Source organism: Petaurus breviceps, unplaced genomic scaffold (assembly GCF_028583685.1).
Source record: "Petaurus breviceps papuanus isolate PSGF00001 unplaced genomic scaffold, PetGlider_PUasm1.0 355, whole genome shotgun sequence".
Taxonomy (NCBI): Eukaryota; Metazoa; Chordata; class Mammalia; order Diprotodontia; family Petauridae; genus Petaurus; species Petaurus breviceps.
The window spans coordinates 1,419,607-1,439,079 of NW_027186289.1; the positions used below are offsets into that span (position 1 = coordinate 1,419,607).

Here is a 19,473-nt window from a genome sequence, read left to right on the forward strand (position 1 = left end):
CCCCTCCCCGGAGAGCTGGTTGTTAAACATTTACCAGAACAACCCTGAACTTCTTGAGGGGAGGGGGGGAACATCAGGACCAGATGAATTTTTTTTCCAGTTATTTGTTTTTTATTCAGTATTTAGGGTTAGTATGACACTTGAGGAATTGGCTGCATTGTTTTACATACACAGATCTTTTTATATAATATGGAAATTTACATCTATTGATGTATATGTGTGTGTGTGTGTCGACAAAAATCAGGTCCTCTGGAAATGTGATGCATGGGGCCATGCTGTAGGAGTCCTAATGGAGAAGAGCACAAGGTAATCAATGCATCAACAAAGAATTACTACTGTATGATGTCTTGTAGTCAGGAGTGTTGTCTTCTGGACCTACAGGATCTGTGGTACCTACATACAAAGCAGGTAGTTTATATACCTGTGGGGCACTATCTGCTTGAGACTATACAAGTCATACCCAGCATCATATGCAAACATTAACAGGTTTAAACAAATAGTCACATTCCCCATTTCTAACTTTAGGAAGAGACTAGAGTGTGTTCACAGGTTTGACATTTCTGGAGTTCAATCACTAATCAGAGGAAGGATTTGACTTATTTGAAAAGCAAATCATACATAACCCCTTAACCACTGTCATGTTCTCTTGATGGCAGCACATTAAAAGGTTTTAAAATGGCAGCTCCTTCTGGATTCCCCAAAGAGAATCTGCATTCTCCTTTAAATGGCTGTCCTCCTCTGGATTCAGGTTTACCTTCACCACATCTGAAATGCCATTCTGTCCCAAGATACATGGTATACTAAGGAAGACATCCTCATGAATGCCATATAGTCCCTTAATCATGGTGGAAATTGGATGCACTCTCCTAAGATTCTTCATAATGCTTTCTGCCAGATCTGCCACAGACAAGCCAATGGCCCAGGAAGTGTAGCCCTTCAGCTTGATCACCTCATAAGCACTTTCAACCACCTGTTTATGAACTTCTTTCCAATTCTCTGAATCAGCATCAGTTCCTATTTGAGGATTTACATTCTTCAGAGACACACCGGCAAGATTCACACCACTCCATACAGGAACACTGGAGTCTCCATGTTCACCAAGGACCCATCCATGACAACTTGAAGAATGGACACCAAGTCTCTCCCCCATTAGGTAAAGGAAATGGGCAGAATCCAGATTGCAACCACTTCCAATAACACGGTTTTTAGGAAAGCCACTTAGCTTCCAGGCCACATATGTCAAAATATCCACTGGATGGGAAACAATAAGCAGCTTGCAATTAGGGCTGTATTTAACAATATTGGGAATGATGAATTTAAAGATATTCACATTACGCTGGACCAAATTAAGACGACTTTCTCCCTCCTGTTGACATGCCCCAGCCATAACAATGACAAGTTTTGAGTTTGCAGTTACACTATAGTCTTTTCCAGAAACAATCTTTGGCGTTTTGAGGAAAAGGCTGCCATGTTGGATATCCATCATCTCTCCCTTTAGTTTGTCTTCTATTACATCAACTAAGGCAAGTTCATCCTCCAAATCCTTTGTTAAGATACTGATAGCTCATGCCATGCCAACTGCACCAACCCCAACAACAGTGATCTTGTTCTGGGGAACCTGTTCTTCCTTTAGGACATTCCAAATCAGCTGATCCTTAATAGTAGATGCCATTTTGGGGGATATCTGAGCTTGAACCAAGGTTGCTGGTCAGGCTGCGAAAGTTGTGAGTTATACGTGAGACGGCTGCTCCCAGAATCGCGCACCAACCAGATGAATTTGAAAGGGAATTTTACCAAATATTAAAGATCAACCAATTCCAATATTCAATCAGTGATTTGAAAAAATAGACAAAGAAGGGGTACTACAAACTTCTTCTATGAAAGAAAAATGGTGCTGATACACACATCAGCAAGAATAGAAAAGAAAGGGAAAATAAGCGAGCAGTTTCATATTGAATATGGATACAAAAATACTGAATCGAGAACTAGCTAGGGAATTACCACAATTGATGACAAAGATTGCATGCACATTGAACACAAGTTCCATCTATCCAGGGAATGGAGGGATGTTTGAACTAATAAAAAAGTATTCTCATAATTGATTGTATGAATACTAAGAAACAGAAAATGACATGAGTATGTCCAGAGCTGAAGAATAAGCTTTTGATCCAATACAATACTCATTTCAATTAAAAGTCCATGAAAATGTTGCTATTTTTAGACTTTTCCCTTAAATTGGTGAAAAAAGCATTTACAGAAACACATCAGAAAGCATTATTTATATTGCGGATAAGCTAAAAACCTTTCTAGTAAGATAGGGTGTGAAACAAGGATGTCCACTGTCACCTACACTATTCAGTGTTGTATAGAAAATACTAAGGATAACAATAAGAGAAGGAATAGAAGTAATCAGAATGGGGAATGAGGGAAGAAAACTCACTTATTTGGTAGATGATATACTTGGAAAATCCCAAAGAGTCAATCAAAGAGTTTATTAAAGCACTGACTAATTTGAGCAAAGTAGCAGGTAACATTTAAAGTCACATAAATCATCAGAATTCCTAGATATCACTATCCAAGCCATGCAGGGAGAGACAGTAAGAGACACCCCATTTAAAATAACTCGAGACAGTATATAATGCCTGGGAGTGCAGCTGAGAAAGCAAACCCAGGGACTAGTAGTCGATATAGAGTTTTCATTCTTTGTTAGCTTTTGCATCTCCCTGTCATTTTCATCAAACCCATTTGGGTGTTTACAAGTGTCCTGGCCCAGAGGAGTAAATGTGGTGCTGTCCAACAAACCACTGAAAGCCCCCGCCCCACTTCTTGTTTTTTGTTTTTAAAGCAATTGGGGTTAAGTAACATGCTCAAGGTTACACAGCCGGTTATTTTTGTGTGGGTGGTAAGTATCTGAGGCCAGAACCGATCCCAGGTCTCCTGACTCTGGGGCCAGCACTCTCACTCACTGAGCCACCTGGCCGCCCTAACCCCACTTCTTTTCTACTGGAATCCTGCAAACCCTGTTGGCTCAGTTTTCTCCCCAAGATAGCACCAATGGAGAATGACTCTATTCTGTTGGCATTAGGTCTAGGAGCCATCTTGCCTTGTGGCTGCTGCTTTTGTTGAATGTGTATGTTTAGCTTGTAATAAATGAGTCTCCGATGGGTCCAGCACTCTGGGGGGGTACACCTCCTTTGTCACTCCCGCTGCCTGTGTCTCCCTTCTCCGTATAATGATATAGTCTATTTAAAGCCAATGTTTGCTCCAAGAGCCCACAAAGTTCTGTTGCATTTAGGTTGGAGATGAGAAATTCACAAGTCTCATAAGTCCCAAGTAATCATTTCTAATACATATACTTACATGTGCATATCTTTTGTTGTATATTTGTTTGATTGTTTATTTTCTTCAGATGTAGAGACCAGGTTCAAAGTAAATGAGGTAACAGAGAATCATGGACTTTTTCTGCAAAACCATGAACTGCAAAGATTCATGAGTGATGGTCCTTGGGACTTCATGTTGAGAGAAATCCATGACTCTAATATTAAGTTAGATCAAAACCCAAAGAGTGACTGTGAACTTGATGAAATCAGGAAGAAATTCAGACAGTTTTGTATCCTAAATCCCTGTAAGAATATGACCTCTGGGAATGACTGTGTTCAGGATAGTGAATATAGCTAATGCTTTACTGAACATGTAGTGCTTGGGATTGCTCCTGAAATGCCAGTGTATGCAGGTAATCCATGGGAAATGAACTGGGGTTCAGACATCATTAAACATCAGAAAAATGGTACCAGAGAAATGCTTTGTGCAAGTAATAATGGTGGGAAGACCTGGAGTCAGAACTCTAAACTCATTACTCATCAGCAAATTCCCATTAGAGAGGAGCTTGAGGAATATAATGAAAGTGAAGCAAGCTCATCTCATCACGCATCTCTTCCTTCCCAGCCTAGATTTCACCCTGGAATGGAAAGTTATGGCTGTCCTCAGTGTGGGAAGGACTTTTCTTGGAAGTTAGATCTTGATAGATCCCATAAAATTGCTACTGGGGAGAAGTATTATAAATGTCATGAATGTGGGAAGGCTGTCTGGTACAAATATCTCCTTATTGGCCATCAGAGAATCCACACTGGAGAGAAACTTTATGAGTGTTATCAATGTGGAAAGACTTTCAAACAGAGATAGAGTCTTCCTACACATCAGAGAATCCACAGTGGAGAGAAAACTTTTCAATGTAATCAGTGTGGAAAGGCTTTCAGAGAAAGGTACTATCTTGCTGAACATCAGAAAATCCACACTGGAGAGAAACCTTATGAATGTAATCAATGTGGAAAGACTTTCAGAAGAAGATGCCATCTTACTGGTCATCAGAGAATCCCACACTGGAGAGAAACCTTATGAATGTAATCAATGTGGAAGGACTTTCACATGGAGAGATAGTCTTCTTGCCCATCAGAGAATTCACACTGGAGAGCAATCTTATGAATGCAATCAATGTGGAAAGAAGTTCAAATGGAGAAATGGTCTTACTGTCCATCAGAGAATCCACACTGGAAAGAAATCTTTTGAATGTAATCATTGTGGGAAAACTTTCACACAGAAGAACCATCTTGCTTCACATCAGAGAATCCATGGATGTAATCAATGTGGAGAGATATTTCAATGCTCCTACAGTCTTGCTACTCACCAGAAAATCCACACTGGGAAAATACCTTTTGAATATAATCGTTGTGGAAAGTTTTTCACACTGAGCTAAAGAATTATTAGACACAAAATATTGATACTAAGGAGAGGTCTTATTAATATCATCCATATGGAATGATTTCACACATAGCTCAGATTTTGCTCAATATCAAAGAATCCCCACTGGAGACAAATCTCATGAGTGTCATCACTGAGGCATAGATTTTAGTTAACACTCAATTTATGTAACGAGATTCTACTCTTGAAAGAAACTTTATGAATATAGTCAAGGTGGTGATTCCTTCAGGCAATTATCCTATTTCCCATCTCAGAATTCTTGTAAGATACAAATTTGATCATTGTCAGGAATAAGGAAAGGCTTCCAGGTGAATTTCAGAACTTCTTCAGGATTAGAGAAACCATTCTGAGAAGCAGGAGTTTATGGTCTCAGTGTGGGAAGGCTTTCAGCTAGAGACCATCTCTTATTTCTATCAGAGGATTCACTGTGGAGAGAAGCCTTACAAATGTGCTCATGGGGGCCATGCTTTTCTCTGGATGAGGATGATCAGCAGACATCGTTCTTACTACTGGGATAAAGGTGAATAAATGGAGTAGATGTGTGAAGGGTTTCCCCTAGAGCTCCTACTTGACAGTACTATGGAGAAATCATGCTGAAGACAAACTTTTGGGATATAATTACCAAGGGAAAGCTTCCTGCTGCAGCACAGATTTCATTAGACCTGCCAGCAAAAGGGACCTCATTAAGTATCCTCATATGTCATCCTGTACATAAAACACTGTACATGTAATGCTTTTTTTCTCTGAAATCATATTTGTCATCCCTCCTCAATATTTCATGATGTTCATAGACTTCATTTCTTTTTTTCCTCTCTTTTATTTTTAGGTTGCATCATTCATTTCCACAAGATTTTGGGTTACAAATTTTCTCCTCATTTCCCCCCTACCCACCACCCAAAAACAGCCATCGCACTGAATATCCCCTCCCTCAATCTGCTCTTTCCCATATCTTCCCCCATCCCCCCTCAGACTTTCCAGTAGGGCATGGTGGATCTCTATGCCCCAGTGCCAATATATCTTGTTTCCCAGTTACATGTAAAATAATAATAATTATATATATATATATATATATATGCATGTAAACATTTGATTTTAAAACTTTGAATTCCAGAGTCTTTCCCTTCCTCCCTCATCACCCACCCTTACTGGGAAGATAAGCAATTGACTATAGGTTGTACATGTGTAGCTATGCAAAACATTTTCATAGTGGTATATATTGTGAAAGACTGACTATATTTCCCTCCCTCCCATCCCACCTCCCACTTGTTCTATTCTCTACTTTAATCCCATTGCTTTTCAAAAGTGGGTGCTTCCAACTTCCCTCCTCCCTGTGATAGTAATGGCATTTAAAGATTCTCCCTGTATTGGCTTGGTTTTCAAATTGATTGTGTTAAAACCCAGAGCTTGTTAATCCCACCTGTGGGATGGACTTGTTGATGTGAAAAGAAAGTCCTGAACTGGGAGGAGCTGGTGACGTAGATTTGGAGAGACAAGAGAGAGGCGGAAGACCTTTTTGGAAGCAACACCCACGTGGAGGCAGAGAGAGAGACTGAGAAGGATTGCTGAGGGCTACTTTGAATTGCCCTGGACTTTTGAGACCTGCCCCCGGGCCTGCTAAGGACTGAGGAGACATGGCTGTTTTGCTGGTACTTTGTCTGTCTGTTTTGATGTTGTTTTGCCAGATTTGTCCACTGGTGAAAGACAGTCCTGTTGAAGAAGTCCTGGAACCTGGCTGTTGGCTAAGAAGCCCTGAGACTGTCCTGCAGACAGAGAGTGAATACTGTCCACCAGTAAAGGACAGTGCTGTTGTTGCAGGGGTCTGGAGACTGTCCTGCAGACAGAGTGAATACTGTCCACTGGTGAAGGACAGTGCTGTTGTTGCAGGGGTCTGGAGACTGTCCTGCAGACAGAGTGAATACTGTCCACTGGTGAAGGGCAGTGCTGTTGTTGCAGGGGTCTGGGAACCTTTCTGTTGGTTCAGAAGCCCTGAAGAAGGATTTTCTTGTATGTTTACAGAAATCCTGGGAGAGGGTTTTGCTAATGTTTTCAGGAGTTCTAGGACTGTCCTACAGACAGAGGATGAATTAATGAAGGGACTGGCAATGTATCTTGTGGCCTTGCTAAGCCTTGTCTCCCCAGGAACTAAGATTGCTGAGAACTTGCCTCCTATCAAGATGAAGAAAAGACCTCCATTTGGGTATTAAGTGCTGTGCTTAAACTTGATGTAACTCTGGAGTAGATTCAATTGAGATCCAGGGGTGGGGAACTTTTGACCTTTTTGTGTTCTATGGTTGAGTAAATGAATGTACTTTACTTAGATTGGAAACTAATCTCCATTTGAGAAGTGGGGCTTTGTGATGGACTAAATGAAGGTACAGCCTAGGGGTGGAGTAGTATTTAGAACAGAGACTTTGTAATTGATTGAATGATTGGAAGGTCCTGGGGTGGGGTACTTGGAGATTATTTAATCACACTTAGTAAATGCTGTATTTGGAATGATGTCATGTTTTGATCTTCTCTGTTCTTGGTTTGTCACTGAATAAAATGGAGAGCCCCTATGCTGGTATTCTGAACCTTGGGAAGTTGCCTTTCTTTGGCATTACATTACATTATATTACACTCCCCAACCTGCCCTCTCTTCCATCATCCCCCCTCTCATCCCCTACCCCACTACTCTCCTGTAGGGTGAGTATTTAGTGTGTATGTCATGCCCTCCCTAAGCCAGATTCAATGAGGATAAGGTTGACTCATTCCCTTTTGCCTTCCTGTTCTTCCCCTCCATTGAAAGAGTTTTCCCTTGCCTCTTTTATATGAGATAATTTACCCCATTCTCTCTCTCCCCATCTCCTCTCATATTCTTCTTTCACCTTTTAATTTCACCTTTTAAGTATCATCCCTTCCTATTCAACTGGTCCTATGCCCTCTGACTGTATACCTGTACACATATATACACGTATTCATACACCCATATACCCTCCTATATAGACATATACACGTATGTATACATAAATATATGCATTTCTATTCCCTTCAACTATTCTCATACTGAGAAAAGTTTCCTAAGTTACAGTTATCATTTTTCCACGTATGAATGTAAATGGTTCGACTTTGATAAGTTCCTTATGATTTCTTTTCCCTGTTTACCTTCTCATGCTTCTCTTGCTTCTTGTATCCCAGTGTCAAATTTTCTATTGAACTCTGGTTTTTTCATCAAGAATGCTTAAAAGTCCTTTATTCCATTGAATGACAATATTTTCCCCTGAAACGTGATACTCAGTTTTATTGCATAGATGATTCTTTTTTTTTCCCTATTTTTAAAATTTGTTCTTATTTATATATTTATATTTCTTTCTTTTTTCTTTTTAATTTTTTATCAAATGCTTTATTAACTTCTAGTTTACATCTTTCATTTCCATAAGATTTTGAGATATAAATTGTCTCCCTGTTTTTTCCCTACCCACCACCCCAAAATAGCAATCCCACTGGATATCCCCCCCTCCACTCTGCCCTCTTCCATATCTTCTCCCATCCCCCCTCCAACTTTCCAGTAGGGCATGGTGGATCTCTATGCCTCAGTGCCTGTATATCTTATTTCCCATTTACATGTAAAAGAAAATTGACAATAATATATATATGTATATGTATATGTATATATATAAAATGAAATGTTTGAGATTATATATATATATATATATATATATATATATTAAACATTTCATTTTAAAACTTTGAATTCCAGATTCGTTCCCTTTCTCCCTTGTCACCCACCCTTACTGGGAAGATAAGCAATTCAATATAGGTTGTACATGTGTAGCTATGCAAAACATTTCCATATTAGATATATTGTAAAAGACTGACTATATTTCCCTCCCTCCTGTCCCACCTCCCACTTGTTCTATTCTCTACTTTTCTCCTGTCCTATTTCAAAAGTGGGTGCTTCCAACTTCCCTCCCCCCAGCCTGCCCTCCCTTCCATCATCCCTCCTCTCATCCCACCCCTCCCCCCTACTCTCCTGCAGGGTGAGATAATGAATTTAGTGTGTATGTCATTCCCTCCCTAAGCCAAATTCAATGGCAATAAGGTTGACCCATTCCCTTTTGACTTCCTGTTCTTCCCCTCCATTGTAACCATTTTCCCTCACCTCTTCTATATGAGGTAGTTTACCCCATTCTGTCTCTCCCCATCTCCTCTCATTATATTCCTCTCTCACCTCTTAATTTCACCTTTTAAGTATCATCCCTTCCCATTAAACTGGTTCTGTGCCCTCTATGTATACCTATACACATATATACGCACATTCACATATGTATTCTTACGCCCATATACCCTCTTATGTAGACACATACATGTATGTGTATATACATATATATTTCTATTTCCTTCAATTATTGGCATACTGAGAAAAGTTTCATAAGTTACAATTATTGTTTTTCCATGTAGGAATGTTAATAGTTCAACTTTGATACATTCCTTATGATTCCTTTTCCCTGTTTGCCTTCTCATGATTCTCTTGCTTCTTGTATCTGAATGTTAAATTTTCTATTCAACTCTGGTTTTTTCATCAAGAATGTTTGAAAGTGGGGGCGGCCAGGTAGCACAGCTAGTAAGAGCACCGGCTCCAGTGTTGAGAACACCTGGAGATCGAATCCCGGGCTCAGACACTCAGCACCCACCCAGAAACACCTGGCCGTGTAACCTTGAGCAAGTTACTTAACCCCAATTGCTTAGGGGTGGCCAGGTGGCTCAGCGAATAAGAGCACCGGCTCCAGTGTCGGGATGACCTGGATCAAATCCGGGCTCAGATACTCAGCACCACACCCAGAAATAATAACTGGCCGTTTAACCTTGAGCAAGTTACTTAACCCCAGTTGCTTTAAAAAAAAAAAAGAATGTTTGAAAGTCCTCTATTCTACTGAATTACCATATTTTCCCCTGAAACATGATACTCAATTTTTCTGGGTAGGTGATTCTTGGTTTTAAGCCCAGCTCCTTTGCCCTCCTGAATATCATATTCTAAGCCCTTCGATCCCTCAGTGTAGAAGCTGCCAGATCCTGGGTTATCCTGATTGTGTTTACACAGTATTCAAATTGGTTCTTCCTGTCTGCTTGTAATATTCTCTCCTTGATCTGGGAATTTCAGAACCTGGCTATAATATTTCTAGGAGTTTTCTTTTGAGGATCTTTTTCAGGAGGTGATTGGTGGATTCTTTCAACCTCTATTTTGCCCTCTGGTTCTAAAACACCAGGACAATTTTCTTTGAGATTTCCTTGAAGGATGATTTCTAGGTTCTTTTTTTGAGCGTGGCTTTCAGGTGGTCCAATAATTTTTAAGTTCTCTCTCCTGGATCTATTACTCTGGGCTGGCCCTTCCTGGCGGCCTGCCGGAATGTCTTCAGTTGGAGGTTAGCTTCTCTCTGTTGTTTTGTGGGTACTGTAGCTCCAAAGTTGGTTTCGAGTCATTTTTTACATGAATTGGAGGACGTGGGTCACAGACTTCATTTCTTCAACCATTCCCCCATTAACTGGTACTCACTTTGTTTCCTGTTGTTTGCTGGCAGAAAAAAATTCTTCAAACATTGATTTTTGTAATGCTTCCTTTAAGAGGCTAGATGATAAGGTGATTCTTTGTTCTCCTTTTTCTAGAAGCGGACCAAAATGAATTCACCACGTTAGAGTCCATTTACAGTGTGTCTGTGGCTGATCAGACCAATATAAGCTAGGAACACTCTACCACAGGTTGGGCACAAATAATCCATGTGAATGTTTGGGGTGGATTCTCTACATTGGCACATCCTGCTTTTCTTTTAAGCTACCTCAATTCTGCTTTGCTCATAGAACACATGACCTTTGATGAGGGCTCACCATGCTGGGCTGTCCTGTGCCACTGTCTCCCATAAAATAAGCCTCCAAAATTCTTAAGAGGAACTTTGAGAGCATCCTGTCATTCTTTTCTGACCACCATGTGCTCGTTTGCCTTGTGTGAGTTCTCCCTAAAAGCCTTTTAAGTCAGCCCATTTTGTGTTCAAACCATGTGACCAGCCCATCAACATTGTACTCTCTGCAGTAGAATTTGAATGTGTGGCAGTTTAATCTGAGAAAGGACCTCAATGTCTGCTACCTCACCCTGCCAGGTGATCTTCAGAATCTTCCTGAGACAACTCAAATGGAAGCTATTCATTTTCCTGGCATAGTGCTGGCAGACTGTCCAGGATTCACAGGAATGCCACAATGAGGTCAGCACAAGAGCTTGCAAGGCAGTCTCCTAACTCTTCTCTCCCACACTTTCACTTGGAGATTCCCAAATACTGAGCTAACTCTGGCAATGGGTGAGTCAATCTCACTATCCCTGGAAAGTATATTGCCCCAGTAAGTGGATTTATCCACAATATCCAAAACTTCTCCATTTGCTGTAACTGATGGTTCCCCACATGGTGGTGTGGGATGGTGTGGTACTGCCTGGTGGAGCGCCTGTGTTTTCTTGGTGTTAATTGTTAGGCTTCTTTGGGATTTGCATAATGGATGATGCTTTTGGGCTTTCCCAATCACCATGAAGTGAAAAAGGGCTATATGATTGCCCCCATGCTTTTTAACACGATGTTTTCTGCCATGTTGTCAAATGCCTTCACTGAGGATGAATATGACATTGAGGTCAGCTAGCTCCAGGATAGTAAATTACTCAACTTGAAAAGGTTCCAAGCCATGAGAATGTGTGCCATGGTGGGAGAGAGGCTGGTGGGTGTGTCCGTGTAACTGTGACTGAATGGTGTGTGTACTGAAGAGAAATCTCATTGATGCAATCAATGCAGAATGAGTTCTCACTCAGCTCAGATTTGAGAAACATCAGAGAATGCCCACTGGAGACAGACTCACAAGTGCTACATGTAGCAGAGCCTGGAGTTCCCACTCTTAACTCATGCAACAAGAGCTTCCCCACTTGGGAGAAACCTTATGCATATATTCAAGGTGATGATGCCTTAAAACAACAATCAGTTCCTGGTTCCCATCTCTGAATTCATCTGAGATAGAAATATGATTGTGGGGTGGCTGGATGGCACAGCAAATAGAGCACCAGCCCTTGGAGTCAGGAGGACCTGAGTTCAAATCTGGCCTCAAACACTTAACACTTTCTAGCACTGTGACCTTGGCCAAGTCACCTAACCCCAATTGACCCCTGCAAAAAGAAATATGATCATGGTCAGTGATGTGGATACAAAGGTGCTCTAAGGGTTCATATGAAGGGTTGCTTTTGTAGTAGAAATGATGTGAATACAAAGGTGCCCTAAGGGTTGAAAAATAATATTAAGGTTTGCTTGTTCGGTGCTTTGTGAAGCCCCTAGTTTATTCTCTACCAGAAGGTGCCTTAAAGTCTCTTTCCTTATGTTGAAATACCATAAAACTTCCCTGTTTTTCTGGACCTTGGATTTCTATGTCTCCCCCCATCCTGGGTCATAAAATTTCCCATCTCCCTTATCTTGGGTCATCCATCTTCCTCATTCTGTCCCTAAATCTCCAATCCTCATTAGAGACCTTAAAATTATATCATCATCTTTCAGGCTGTGTAGCTTTGTGTGTTTATAAGTCTGGTCCTTTTCCTCCAAATTCCAGGGCTCCCAGGTCAAAGAGAAAGTATTGCAAACAGTCAGAAAGAAACAATTCAAGTATGGTGGATCCACAATCAGGATAAAGCAAGATCTAGTGGCTCCTGCATTAAAGAATCTGAGGGCTTGGAATATGATGCTCCAGAGGACGAAGGAGCTAGAATTACAACCTAGAATCACCTAGCCAGAAAAACTGAATATTATCCTTCGGGGGGAAAATGGACAGCCATTGAGATAGAGGACTTTTAATCATCCTCGACGAAAATACCAAAGCTGAATAGAAAATTTGACTTTCAGATACAAGACTCAAGAGAAGCATAAAAAGGTATAATAGTAAAGGGAAAACAAAAGGGACTTAATAAAGTTAAATTGTTTGCATTCCTACATGGGAAGATGATATTTGTAACTCATAAGATCTTTCTCAAGTTAGAAGGAGTATATATAGACAGGGGACACAGGTGTGAGTTGAATATGAAGGGATGATAGATAAAAAATAAAATTAAGGAGTGAGAGGAATGTCTTGGGAGAAAGAGAAAGGGAATGGTAGAATGAGTTAAATGATCTCGCATAAAAGAGGCCAAAAAACAGTGGAAGGAAAGAGGGAGAGAGGTGAGCAAAGCTTACTCTCATAAGAATTGACTCAGAGAGGGAATAACGCATACAGGCAAAAACGAAGAAATCTGTCTTGCCCTACAGGAAAGTAGAAGGGGCATGATAGAAGGGAGGGCAGACTGGGGGAGGAGGTAGTGAGAAGTAAAACAGTTTTGAAGAAGAAGAGAGAGAATAGAATAACGGGGGGTAAAAGGAATAGGATGGAGGGAAATACAGTTAGCAACAGTAACAGTGAAAAAAAATTGAAGGAAGTCTCTGATAAAGGCCTCATTTCTCTAACATATAGAGAACTATGTTACATTTATAAAAATAAGAGCCATTCCCCAATTGATAAATGATCAAAAGATATAATCCGTATACAAATGAAGTAATCAAAGGTATCTATAGGCATATGAAAAAAATATTCTAAGTCGTTATTGATTGGAGAAATGCAAATTAAAACAATTCTGAGGTACTAACTCCCACTTCTTAGATTGTCTAATAGGACAGAAAAAGTAAATGACAAATGTTGGCAGGGATGTGCGAAAAACAAGACATTAATGCATTGTTGGTGGAGTTGTGAACTAATTCAACCATTCTGTAGAGCAATTTGAATTATGACCAAAGGGCTATAAAACTTTGCATACCCTTTTTACCAACAATACCACTACTATATCCCAAAAGAGATTAAAAAAACAAAAAGGAAAAGGACTTATATGTACAAAAATATTTATAGCAGCTCTTTCCTGGGGTTAAAGAATTAGAAACTGAGGGGATATTGGAGAGGATGTGGAAAAATTGGAACACTAATACATTGCTGGTGAAGTTGTGAACTGATCCAACCATTTTGGAGAGTGATCTGGAACTATGCCCAAAGGAGTATAAGTAATTTCATATCCTTTGGCCCAGCAATACCACTTCTAGGGTTGTATCCCAAAGAGATCATAGAAACGGGAGGAAGACCCATATGTACAAAAATATTTATAGCAGCTCCTTTTGTGGTGGCAAAGAATTGGAAATTAAGGGGGTGCCCATCAATTGGGCAATGGCTGAACAAGTTGTGGTATATGCATGTTATGGAATACTATTGTGGCATAAGAAACGAGGAGCAGACGGTCTTCATATTTACCTGGAGAGGCTTATACGAACTGATGCTGAGTGAGAAGAGCAGAACCAGGAGAAATTTGTACACAATTACAGACACAACGTATGTGTGATGAGCAACTTTGATAGACTGGACTCTTCTCAGCAATGCAGTGATATATAAGTAAACTCCAAAAGCCTCATGATGGAGAGAGATGTGTGCATCCAGAGAAAGAACCAGAAAGAACAGAGTTTGAATGCAGATTGAAGCAAATTACCTGCTCTCTTTCTCTTTCTTGTTTGGTTTCGTTTCCTCTTTCCCCCTGTTCATTCCATCTGATAAAGTCTTTCTTTATAACCTGATTAATATCTGAGGTGAAAAAAAAAGAGAACCTGAGGGGATGCCCACCAATGGAGGAATGGCTGAATAAGTTGTGGCATGTGATGAGGGTGGAATGCTATCATACTACAAGAAATGATGAGCAGGAAGCTCTCAGGAAAGACTTGCATGGGCCGATGCAAAGTGCAATGTACTGGGTGTAGAGTCACAGCCGTATATAAGATGACCAGCTGCGAATGACTGAGTGCTTCTTGCAGCACCACAATCCAAGACAATGTCTGAGCTCTTGGGGGAACACTGCTATCCATCCCCAAAGAAAGAACTGACAGAGTCTGAACACAGATTGAAGTATACATTTCTAAGCTTTATTTTTCTTTTTCACGTTTTCTTTCATAGTGTGACTCCTATAGACATGGAGGGAGGGAATTGTACCTCTGGGGGACGTGGGGGACACTAGTCACGAGGGCAGATGAGAGCCGGTGTCAGGGTCAGCCAGCAGAAGCCAGGAGGTGTGAAGTGCTGGCTCAGACCTACCTGGGACCTGCACACACAGAGTTGGCTTCCAGGATACAGAGAGATCTCAGCTGCAGGGAGGAAGGCAAAGGGATCTCAGCTGCAGGGAGGAAGGCTTTACAAATCTGATTGCAAGTTGTTGTTTTTAATATAGAAGCAATTTTTATCTGACGGATTGTCTGACCACTGATTATGAAAATTATAAAGTTGCACTGGAATAATATGTATCAATGCATTTGAACCAGCTTAGTCTCAGTAGACCCAGCCTTGATTCCCAGTGAGCTTCCCTCCTCGACTAGAGCTGATCTTGTCAGATCTTGGGGTGCAGAAGAGAATGCCTCAGATTCTCAGGAACTAGGGACTGAATTATGTTAATTCAAGAATGTTTTATCAATCAGTAAACATTTATTAGGCACCTACTATACACTAGCCAATAGCCTAAGTGCTGAGGATATGGAGAAAGATTGAACAACCCTCCTTCAAGCAGCTCATATTTTATTGGATTAAGCCAAGTGAACAAGCATTAAGTGTCTAGAAACAAGTGGGCTCTGGAGCTCCCAGAAATGAAAAAGACAACAGGAGACAGTTTGGAAGCAACTAAAGCCACAAGCATATATGCATACATGCATGCTGACACATACACACACAAACACACACATCTACACACATATACACACATACACACACAGACACAAATCCACACACATGCATGCATGCTGACACACGTACTTCCATATCTGCTTCTCAGTAACAGTTTTTAGGGAGCACCTATGAAGTCCTAGGGCAGAGGCCAGAGCTGCAATGGGGACCAGCTCCCAGAGCCTTGGGAAGGTTTACAGCCATCACCTGAAGGAGCCTAAAACCTGCACTGGCCAATCAGGAGAAAGATGCCTTTATCCACTCCCAGTCCCAAGCCACAATGCTGTGCAGACTAGCTGAGTGACCCCAAGCTCTCCTGCTGGATTCTGCTGCCTGGGAACATTCTTCTGACCAGGACCAGACCATCAGACTTATCTTACCAGCTTATGGCTCCCCCTTATTAGAGGCACTTTCTTGACATCTCCTATTTCATGACACTCTATGTTTACGGTTGGCAGAAAAGTAGACACTATGGGGCCCCTCCATTTGTTTTATGGAAACTATAATTTTGGCTTCGGTAGAACATGGGCATACTGAGTCAGGAGGGGAAGGGCATTGCTCTGAGGACCCAAAGTCCCCTACAATTAGTCTTTCTTTGAGTTCACTTTCTAATGAGCTCCTGTGTATGGACATCTGCCATATTGGTAAAGCATATACATCTGTCCTCTTGAGAGAAATAAACCTGCACATTTCGACCTGACTCTGTTCTCTTGATCAGACCTCTGGTTAAGTGTGAAACCCCTGCTGTTTGCGCTTTTTGAAGAAGCCTCTGGTTAAGGGGGAACCTCATTCTGTTTGTTTCTTTAGACTGAACCTCTGGTATAGGCTGGCAAGTTCAAACCCAGGAACGAGGAAACCCACAGTGGGGCTTGCTGGCAGGCCATTCCCAAGGACAGCACACACAGGAGGCCCATCTCAGACAATTCCCTGCCTCAGTCTCTGGACTGCTCCCTCCCCTGAAGATTTCTGGGCTCAGCACAACCTGCGTGTCCAGATTAAGCAACAAAGCTGGTCTGAAAGCCTCAGCCACTCGGTAGATGTGTCACCAGGGTTGTTCTGGTAAATGTTTAACAACCAGCTCTCCGGGGAGGGGGTAGTATACACAGCGTAGTTTTAAAGTGAATCTGCATTCCAAACATGGTCGGCACCATTTCTTCATAATGATAATTATGGCTGACATGTATAAGCAGCGCACCACGTGCCAGGCAGGTGCTAAGTGCTTCACAATTCTGATCTCCTCGGATCCTCCAAGAACATGGAGAGGTAGGTGTTATGATCCTTCCCATTGCACAGATGAGTAAACTGAGGCCGAAAGAGCTAAAGGGGCTTGTCACACACACACACCCATTGAGTGTCTGAGGTGGAATTTGAATCTGCTGGCCAGCCTGGCTGCCCCTGGACAACTGACCAAACACTAAGCCAGGAGCAAATCTGGAGCTTTGCAGAAATCTGAGGTGTAAATGGGCACCCTGAGAATTTAACCAGCGGCTCCCCAGGCTGGCAGGAGCCAGCCCCGTCAGCCTCAGTTTCCTCCTCTGTAAAGTGGGCACAGCAGCAGCTCCCAGGTCAGGGGTTGGTTTTGACAAACAGGTGCCCTAACACAGGGAAGAGCAGCCCCTGAAGGCGACCTCTGGGCGTGGATGGGGGTGGACATTCAGGCCCATTCCACGCCCCCTCGGGAGACCCTGAACATGAGCCCCCCTGAGCTTCAGGAAGCAAAGAGGGTGAGGAAAATAAAGCCCTAACCCTCTCTTGGGTAACGAGGCTGGGAATGGCCAAGCCCCGCCCACTAGGAACGCCCACTGCCCCCGCCTACTCCGCCTCCCAGCTCCGTCCCATCCTTGACCCCGCCCCCACATTCTGTTGTGACAGGCCGCCGGGCTCTTCAGTACGAACGCCCGGACCCCGCCTTTCGTCCAGCCAATAGGTATCAGAGGCGGACACCACGTGGCCCCTGCAGCCCGGGCCAGTTCCAGGCCGGACTACATTTCCCAGAAGGCGGGTCGCCACAAGCGGAAGCGATGCTGCCGGAGCTCCCGGGGAGAGGCCCGTCCCTTGTGCCACCTGCGGGGAGGCTCCTTAGAGCCCCGTCTGGTTGCCCGCCTGCTTGAGCGGTTTTCCCTTGGGTCCTTCCGGCCCCGGGGCCGGGGCTGGGGTTAGGGGAGCTGTGGGGGCGCGGCCTGCTCTAGCCGAGCCGCAGCGTCCCAGGCTGGCGGCGCCCTCTGCAGCCCGCCCTGTGCCGGCAGCCCCGCCTCCCGCTGGCTGCTGCTCCTCCTCCCCACGCGTGTCCCCGGCCCCGCCTCTCCCCAGATCCGGGGGCCGCACTGTCCCCTCCGGGCCCAGGTGTTCTCTGTCTGCGGGGAGCCCGGCTCCAGGTGAGACATGGACCTGGCCCCTGGGGGATCCCTGCCAGATCGCAGCCCGGGCTCCCGCAGAGGGTCCCCGGAGGCCTCCCAGCTGCTCGTCCTGCCCCCAGGCCGTTCTGCGCACGCCGGGGCGGGGGCTTGTTGTGCAGACCAGCCTGGAGCCCCAGCACAAAGCCCTTGTCACCCACTTCCCTCCGCCTGGCCCGGGGCCTTAAGACCCTGGCCCTTCCTGCATGGGGCGCCCTCTCCCTGAGTGGGAGAGCCACCCCCTGTCAGACCGAAGGCACCTTGCTTTGGTGCAGTGACCTGCATGTCGGCATCTCCCCCCAGTCCCAGGCAGCTTTCCTGTCCTTGAGGTCAGATTTTAGAGAGTGGTTCCAGTGGGAAAGAATTCACTCAGGTGACATTCTCTCTAGCCATTGAGAGCTTCTGTTGAGGTGAGATCATAGGGAAGACCTTTGCTGTAGGCAGGGGCCAGAGGAAAGGTAAAAGGGATTGGGGGGGCGGCCGGAGTGACAGAAAGCTAGACAGCCTGCAGATGTTGGGGATGATGCTGTAGTCTTAGGGTTTATGGTAGTTAAAGATGAAGGACAGCTGGGGGTGGAGAGGACAGGGGACAAGGGAGACAAAAGCAGTTCTTCTGGTACAAGGTAAGAAGATTTATGGCATTTCGAGTTAAGGTGGAAGGAATTTAGGATGTTCTCAAGTTACAGGATGAGCTAGAGAATGAGGGTCCCTCAGGAGGGGCCTCTCAAAGTACTGGAAAAGCAGCTCTTAATATCCTTTTTACCCCTAGGGCACCATTTGTATCCACATTCTGATCAGATCCCAGGCCCTGGCTCCCTGTGTCTGGTCTCCCTTGAGGGATTCCAGGCCTAAGCTCCCCCAGAGGGCCCCAGGAGTCCTCCCCAGCTCCTAGTTAGACCCCAGGACACAGTCCTCCTGCTTTCCCAGGCTCAGTGTCCCCCTGGAGCCCTTCTGTCCCTGCAGGGTCCCTGAGCTCCCTGCCATGAGCTGGGTTAGAATGTCTTCCTCCCAGCTCCCATCTGTGCTCTCCTTCCCCAGGCCTCCTGCTCCCCTGCCCCCTCTTCTTTCAGAGCCCTCAGGCCCACTGCCAGGGGGCTGAATCCCAGACTGGATTTGGTCTCCCAACTTCAAGCTTCCCTTGGTCTTTCCCTGGTGGCAGCATCCCAGAGCCCTCTGTCCCCAACCTTCTTAAGCTTCCCTCCTCCCTAGATCAAGCTGTCAGCTCAGTTGTTTAGATAATGTGGGTGTCAGTTGGGGAGAGGGGGTACAAGGAGGGCAGAGAACTAGCTGCACTGAAAGCTCTGATTTAGGAGCCATTGAGGCTCTGCCTGGTCTCATCCCACCTGGGATCCCAAGTCCTAACTGCCTCGTGGTTCTGTGAAGGAGAATGGGGGAAAGGAAGGGACCATTTCCAGACCTGACACTTCCTATAAGTTGTGTTCTCTGCCCTGACGGCAGGACCTCACCCTCTCTAAATCCCCCGGCCCAGCTGGGATCCTTCCTCTCCAGCTCATTCTGCAGAGGACCAAGGCCTGACCCAAGCAGGGAGCCTGTAGCC

At 43.8% G+C, this 19,473-nt stretch overlaps 1 protein-coding gene and 2 pseudogenes across 1 annotated transcript in view; 1 reads left to right on the plus strand and 2 right to left on the minus strand.

Moving 5' to 3' along the window:
• Positions 1-19,473, minus strand: part of LOC138168138 (zinc finger protein 665-like) — a 552,079-nt pseudogene that overhangs the window by 171,613 nt on the left and 360,993 nt on the right.
• The window catches only part of LOC138168146 (zinc finger protein 665-like), a 168,583-nt gene that overhangs the window by 89,929 nt on the left and 59,181 nt on the right, over positions 1-19,473 (plus strand).
• LOC138168171 (L-lactate dehydrogenase A chain pseudogene) lies at positions 656-1,505 on the minus strand (annotated as a pseudogene).